This window comes from Pomacea canaliculata, linkage group LG1, assembly GCF_003073045.1.
Source record: "Pomacea canaliculata isolate SZHN2017 linkage group LG1, ASM307304v1, whole genome shotgun sequence".
Classification (NCBI taxonomy): Eukaryota; Metazoa; Mollusca; class Gastropoda; order Architaenioglossa; family Ampullariidae; genus Pomacea; species Pomacea canaliculata.
In genome coordinates, this window is record NC_037590.1 from 27374291 (window position 1) to 27381559 (window position 7269).

Here is a 7269-nt window from a genome sequence, read left to right on the forward strand (position 1 = left end):
AGAATCCGGAAACACTTTCCAAATGGCAAGAGCTCCTAGTATTTAGCTAATATATATGTTATTATCAATGATAATCTTCCTGGTCTTTTCAATCATGTGTCACTCGAATGTAAACCTCGGCTGCTCCTGTTGCAGTCCTACCACTTTGCCATGTAAACTTAACACACGCTCTAAGACACTCTTACTCCTGACACTCATGTTTCCAAAACCAGCAGATCATGGATTGTTAGAAAAGGTTGTATGATACAGTGATACGGTCTGAAAAATATTAAACTGCAGCTTCTTTATGGTCCGCAGACAGTACATCGTCGACCTGATCAAAACGTTTATTTAAACAGATCTGATATTTATAGTATTTGATTATTCTTATGATATTTATTCCCTTAATTTTGATCTTGAGATCATTAACTGAGCAAACATCATAAGAATAACAAAATAAAAATTAACAGCAGTCATGCATTGTCTTAGTCGACCATTTAAAGTCACCTTTCCTTCAAAGTTTTTACAAAGCTTGCTGTAACTGTTCTGATTATGAACCGGGAGGGAGGGGAGAGGTAGCTAGTGGTTGTGTCGTTCGCCTGGGGCGCTATCATTTCCTGCAACGTTGAACTGTTTATTGTCGGGCTCTCTCCATTCCAAAATACAGATCCACTTGCAAATTAATAGACGTTGGACTTTGTCGATATGCTCAAATGCAAAACTCTGATTCACGCATGCTAATTAAGCAATTAAAAAAAGCTTTGGGTATGCAATGCTCCAATAGAAATAATTATAAGCAAGTGATCACATCTGCATGTGCTTGTCTTGGCGAATCGATAGCCTATATACGGTTTAATGTTCTTTCTCTATTGGTAAAACAACATCCTTCAGTTATTTATTTTTACGATACTAAAATTCAGCGCCACGACTGCTTGGATGGTGTCAGCTTATTGTTTGAATGGCTGTCCGTGTGCTCTCAAGTTGAATGGAAAGCAAGCATTGGGTTTTGGGGGGATGGGGTTGGGGTTGGAGAGGGAGTCATCAATGAGGATGACGACCAGTTTTACTGCGTGTAAATCTTGCGATAGAGTGACGTATAGAAATAAACGTTTGTGATTCTAAAGATAATAAGATAAATAAAGGATACGCGGAACTTGGACGCCTACTGGAAGTGTGAAAGAATTGGTAAATGGTTGAAATGTATGCCCCTACAGCAGCAGCTGAACACTCAAATCTGAGAAGAATATTTAACAAGCTGCACCGGATTAAAGATAACAAATACTTAACGTTTGATTATTTGAATTATAATAGTTTGTATGATGCATGATTTCCCTCACCCCCTACCCCCACAGAGAAAAAGATAATCTAGAAAGGGCGAAGGAACGTTCAGATAGTTCACAGATGAGCCATGCACATCATATATCTACCGTGTACATATGGGCCGCAAAGTATGTGTCGAAATGGCAGATATCTAGCAGGTGCAAAGATAAACCATCCATGTGTCATGTGTACATATAGCCCCCTAGAGCCAGCACGGGCCTAGAGGCAGACGACCTTTCCGGACACCTTGCATTAATCATTAATTGTAATCGCGAATTATTTTCCCTCTATATAGCAGTATGCTTAAAGCTAAAATGCAATTTTCAATATCTACATTTCTTTCAATAACATAATATAGACAGCTAATGTTCGAAAAAGTGCACACAACTAGTATCTTGTATATACACCACTGTATGAAGAAATTTTAGAGTTGTGTACGCGTGAGTGGTCAGTAATTAAATAAGGAAAAACGACTAAAAGGATAAAGCTTGTTTGCACTCCTTCTATACGAAAAATATCCAAAGTGGAAAGAGCTAGGCCTGATATATCATCATAAAAAAACTCGACGGATTAAAGAAAAGAAGCCGACCAGAGTTTCCAAACAATACAATAACAATGCAAATTTAAGTTGGCATTCTACACACTGTATACTGCATGCATGGTGTCATAGTCGTCACAGATTTGGCTACGATTATTGGAGGTAACGGTAACTGTAGCAGTAGTGAAGTCTACACTTTGTTCTTTGAAGTCTAGCTTTGAGCTTTTTCTTTTTAAAATTTCTCGTGCTACGTACCTTAATTAGTGTCTTTTTGCTTTTCGCGCACAAAGTTTGTCATGGTACATGAGTTAACTGAGGCGTTGTAAATACTTCGTACGATCAACGCCATCCGTCACATCTTATGTCTCTTCGTCCGCTACCAACGCTCTTAATTGTTTGTGCGTTTTTTCTTTCTCGGCTTTACTACAGCAACTCGATCTTTTTCACAAACTCCAGAAAGTACAGAACTCCGCTGCACAAGTGCTTAGAGCTAGGAAACGGGATCATATGTGTCGATCACTGATCCACCTCGCCTTCGTTTTCTGCGCTGGCTATACCCATCCGTTCTCGCATCCAGTACAAGTTTACTGCATGTGCTATATAGGTTTTGATTTTTTTTTTTTAGTCTTCTGCCCCATTTCTCTTTACTTCCCTTACGTCTCATCCAGACAACTAGAGATCTTCGTCTGACGGCCGTCATAACTATTCCTGTCGGCTGTCACCATGCAGAACAAAATTAAAATATATAGTCACAGGATTTTTAGCAGGGATGGGGAGTAGCTGTAGCTAGGCTACAGTTACTGTAGCTGGCTACAAATTTTGTAGCTTGTAGCTTAGCCGGCTACAAATTAAAAAAGTAGCTTGTAGCCGTAGCTACATTTTAGAAAGTAGCTGTAGCTTGGCTACATGTTGGCTACTTTCACGACCATTCGTCGACAGCGTGTCAGCAAGACGACGACAGCCACTGCTCTCACTGCTCGGTGTCTTGACAGCCAGAAACCACGTGTCTCGCACGCTCAGTTACCGGAAGTACTGGGTCGTCCATGTGACGGGAGCGGTATTTTGTTTCATTTGAAAAACGAAGATGGACGTACCCATCAATTTCCAGCCTTATTTGAAATTTTTTACATTTTGCGAAGCCACAAAATGTGGGTATAGTTTCAAATGCAAGAATTGTTGAGAGATAGTTCAGTCTGGCAGGACTTATCATGACAAAGCTGCGCACTAGGGTGACAGCAACTTCGAGGCCAAAATTCTGGTCAAGTTCAATTCCATGAAGGACTAAAAGAATGTAGATTTGTTTTAAGGTTACCGGTACACTCCAAAAATTAAAATCCATATTTTAAATATATTTAAGGGTTTTTAAATATAGAGTAACAAAATAACATAAATATAGCACTTTAAAACTGTTTTTGAGTACCTAAAGTGAAAATTGTGACTTTAATCAACGTTTTTGTTTCAAAACGTACAAGCATTTAAAAAACAAATTTACACAATACCATAAGTCATATACCAAAGGTTTTTGGGTTTTTTGTAAACTAGAGGCACTGATAAGAAAACTGATGCATAAGGCGTGTTGATATCTCAAGATTTCTAGGAGATATAAAAAATCAGACATGGTACCCCCCGACTCAGTGTGAATGTGGCAATTAAATATTTAGAAAAATGTTAATTTTATCAAAAGTAATGTTTATACCATATTCTCAAATGCATCACTTTGTAGCTTATGCATTTCTAAACAAAATTGCAAAATTTTACTGCTGTAGCACAAGCCAATCTTGAGAAATATGTTTTATAGTTTAGGACTGGATGTCAAAAACGACAAACAGAGAAATTCAAGCTTAAAGATTTAAAATAAATATATCTTGTATCAGATCATTTTTGAAAAAATATATTTCAGTGTTTATATGCTACATTTGACATCCTACTATATAATTAAAGTCTATTCTAGTATGCCAGGACTATACTTTTCACCCTATCAGCTTTTGGAAACAATTAGTTTGTGTTCCTTTCTTTGTTTTCAGTGTCAGTGTTAGAAAAAAAATGCCTTATGATCTGCTTGCCTAAATTAGATTAAGCAGTGTTTTACTTATATTCCATGCATACTCATTTATTTCAATGGTCTGTTGTTCATTGTCACAGTATTGATAAGAGGTTGACATTTTTCATCACCACATAACCTAACTTATTGAAAATTCCACCAGGTACCTGATACTTAAGCATCTGTTTAGTTTTCATTTCTAAGTAATAGGGAACAAATAGTTATAGAAAACAAATGTTTATCGAAAACTTATATAATTTCTTTTGTCACTAAAACAGGATGAGGAAAAAGATCCAGAAATGTTTAATATAATCGTAAAATACGTGTACTTATTGTGTGAAAAAGGCCGGGGGAGGAAGGGGGCAAGGAATGAATGAAAGCATTTATGGATTCACTAAATAAAATTGTCGGTATATCGCAGTTCTCCGTTTCATTATTATAATAAAAACTTTGTAAAGCAAGTAATAGTGTTTAGTGTGTATGTTTGATGTTTGTGTATGTTGCTACAGCCAGCTGGCTACAGCTAACTTGTTATAACATCACACTTTTAAAAGTAGCCAAAAGAAGCTGGCTACATTTTAAAAGTAGCCTAAAGTAGCTGGCTACTTTTTGAAAAATTGTAGCTGTAGTGTAGCCGGCTACATTTTGAAAAAAAGTAGCTGTAGCCTAGCCGGCTACAAATTAAAAGTAGCTTGCCCATCCCTGATTTTTAGTTACTGTTTTCAAAACAATGGAACTCCCTCGATCTTTCCATATCCAACACCTATAATCCATAATTACTGAGTCCATTAAATGTACACTGAAAACGTACTCTTCGATCCTTATAAGCATTACTCCTCACAACAGTCCACACAATGTTGTACGTAGTCCTTTAAATTAATGATTGTCACCTGCACCCACTTTTCCGCTTATTGATACTTCGATCCCTATACTCGTCTTCCTTTAATTGCAAAAATCACGATTGAAACTCTCATGCAGTCTTTTAATTGTTATTTTAATTGGTTCCTCGATACAGATCTGTATTTGTCTTTTATTCGTCATCAGTATCTGTTGTTTATATATAATATATAGTTATTTCTTTTGTTCTTGATCTGTACCTCATATATATATATATGTTGCTCTATATAACTGTTCATTAGCGCTACGTGCTATATATATATATGCTCCTTACGAGTGTACGTGAGCACGGATATATGCGCTTTATAAATCTTGGGTTTATTATAATTGTTATTATATGGAGACAATTAATATAGATGTTTACATAGCAGGCCCCATGCAGATCTGTGAATATATATACACCCGATGAAAAGAACAAACAAAAAATCCGATAAATTAATCAATATATTTACAGTTATAATTACTTTCTATCGCTATAATGTAGCGCGCAGAGCGAACCATGCGCAGCTCATATACGTAAAGTATTGTGGACGATATTAATTATTTATATGTAGTTCGACATCGTGGTAGATTATAAACTGTATAATGAATCTTTGGAAGGACGGACGATCGAAGGATGCATGCATGCCCTCACTGCCAAAAACAAAAAATGTCATAGCGATACTTTGCCCCCGCTCGGGAACAAAGGTAAAAGCAGTCTGTTCAACGATCAGGTCATAAGATGAGCAAAGATTGAAATGCTAAACGCAATCAAAGCCTTAATTAATTATAAAGTTCAAGAAGGGCGCAATTAATTAAGGCCCCCCTATCAAGTCGATCAACAGCGGCAGCTTTAAAGGTCACCGTAAATCGTGTCCATTCGTGCGTACAGGACAAATAGAAAAAGAAGACTTTATTTTGTTACCGCCCTATTTGCTAAATGCCATAGCAATATACGACGATTAAAAAAAAAAAAAAAAAAGTGATCGACGATCGAGGAGATCGAGTGAAAAATGTGTGCAAAATGAAATATAAAAAGCAGACTCGTAGCTGCGAGCATACAGAGAAAAGAGTGAAAGAGAAGGAAAGATTAATAAGCGAAACCGCGAAAGTAATTGTAATACAGAATAGAACATCAATAACATATTGCTTTATTAAAAAAAAAATTCATGATTAAATGAAAAGAAAGTTCTTAACCTTTATTGGGCCTCCCTGAGATTCGGCCAATCGCTGTTCAAATAAAAGTGAGTGCGGACGAATTACGCATGATCATCACATGACTTTGACTGCGCTCGATTTCTGCTTCACATAACAACTATCGTCGAGCCGTGGAAAGGTAGAACAATTTCAGCAATGAAGCCGCTCTCGGCATTCTTACTTCTGATGACAGGTAAGCACGCCAAGAAAAGACATTTTACTTTATAAAATATAGATCAGTTTCAAAAAACGGCTGTAAAACCAATTGAAAAAGTAAAACTTTTATTCTGCCTCAGATGTTCTGGTTTTCGGTCTTGTGACCGAAACTTAACTCGTATTTACCAGTTCAAGGAAGATTTGGGGAACCAACGCGTTGTACGATCATGGTAATCTTAATAAATAACTGTGTGCTTTCTTTCAATTTTGTGTGTATGTAGGAGAGAGATGAGAGAGAAATGACTTCGGCAGTATAAACAAAGTATGCAAAGTATAGCCCTCGTCACAAAGAGGGAAAGAACAATTTAAGTGAAAAAAAAAATAAATGCTAGCATCAAACAAGCATAAAACACCAAGAAAATAAAAGTATACGAAGTATAGTAATTGTAATATTAATATGACGTATGTTTATAAAAGTACATATACATACAATCCAGATGTATAAACAAATTGAAAGGCATATGAGGAAGTGTAATTATAATTTTTTTTTTATTCTAGTTAATGGTGGACGAGACTGAAGCAGATAGTCATAGGTAGTGATATAAATAAAAAAAAAAGAGGTATAGTAACTAGAAGTAAAATATTCATCATTACAGACTTACTTTAGAGTCACTCGATCTGTGCATAAGTATGAAAATCAACATGGTAAGCATGATGCAGATCAAAGTAAACACCTCACTTATCAACAATTGCCAGTAATTATTCTTATATTATTATTATTATTTAAATATAATCCTGCTTGGAGTGTTTCATGGTAGATTTATTCATGAAACATAGACAACTAATTAAAGAATAGCACTTGTGATGCACATACCTTCCTCAGCCAGTCCAGATGGGATAAGACAATTTGTAGGCAGTTTGTTAATATGTAGTTAATTGTTCATAGTTATATTGTGACATATCACCAAGCTGATTAGATACTGATGTCCACTTTATAATCATAACAAAACTAGAAATCTGATGGGAATGCATAAGATATGAGATATGATGTTTTAACTGTATCTTTTAAAATCTTGTTACAAGAGAGAAGTGTGAGAAATTTAATGCTATAGATTATATGTTGTAACATGTAAAAAGCAAACAGATTTAATGGGAAGCAATG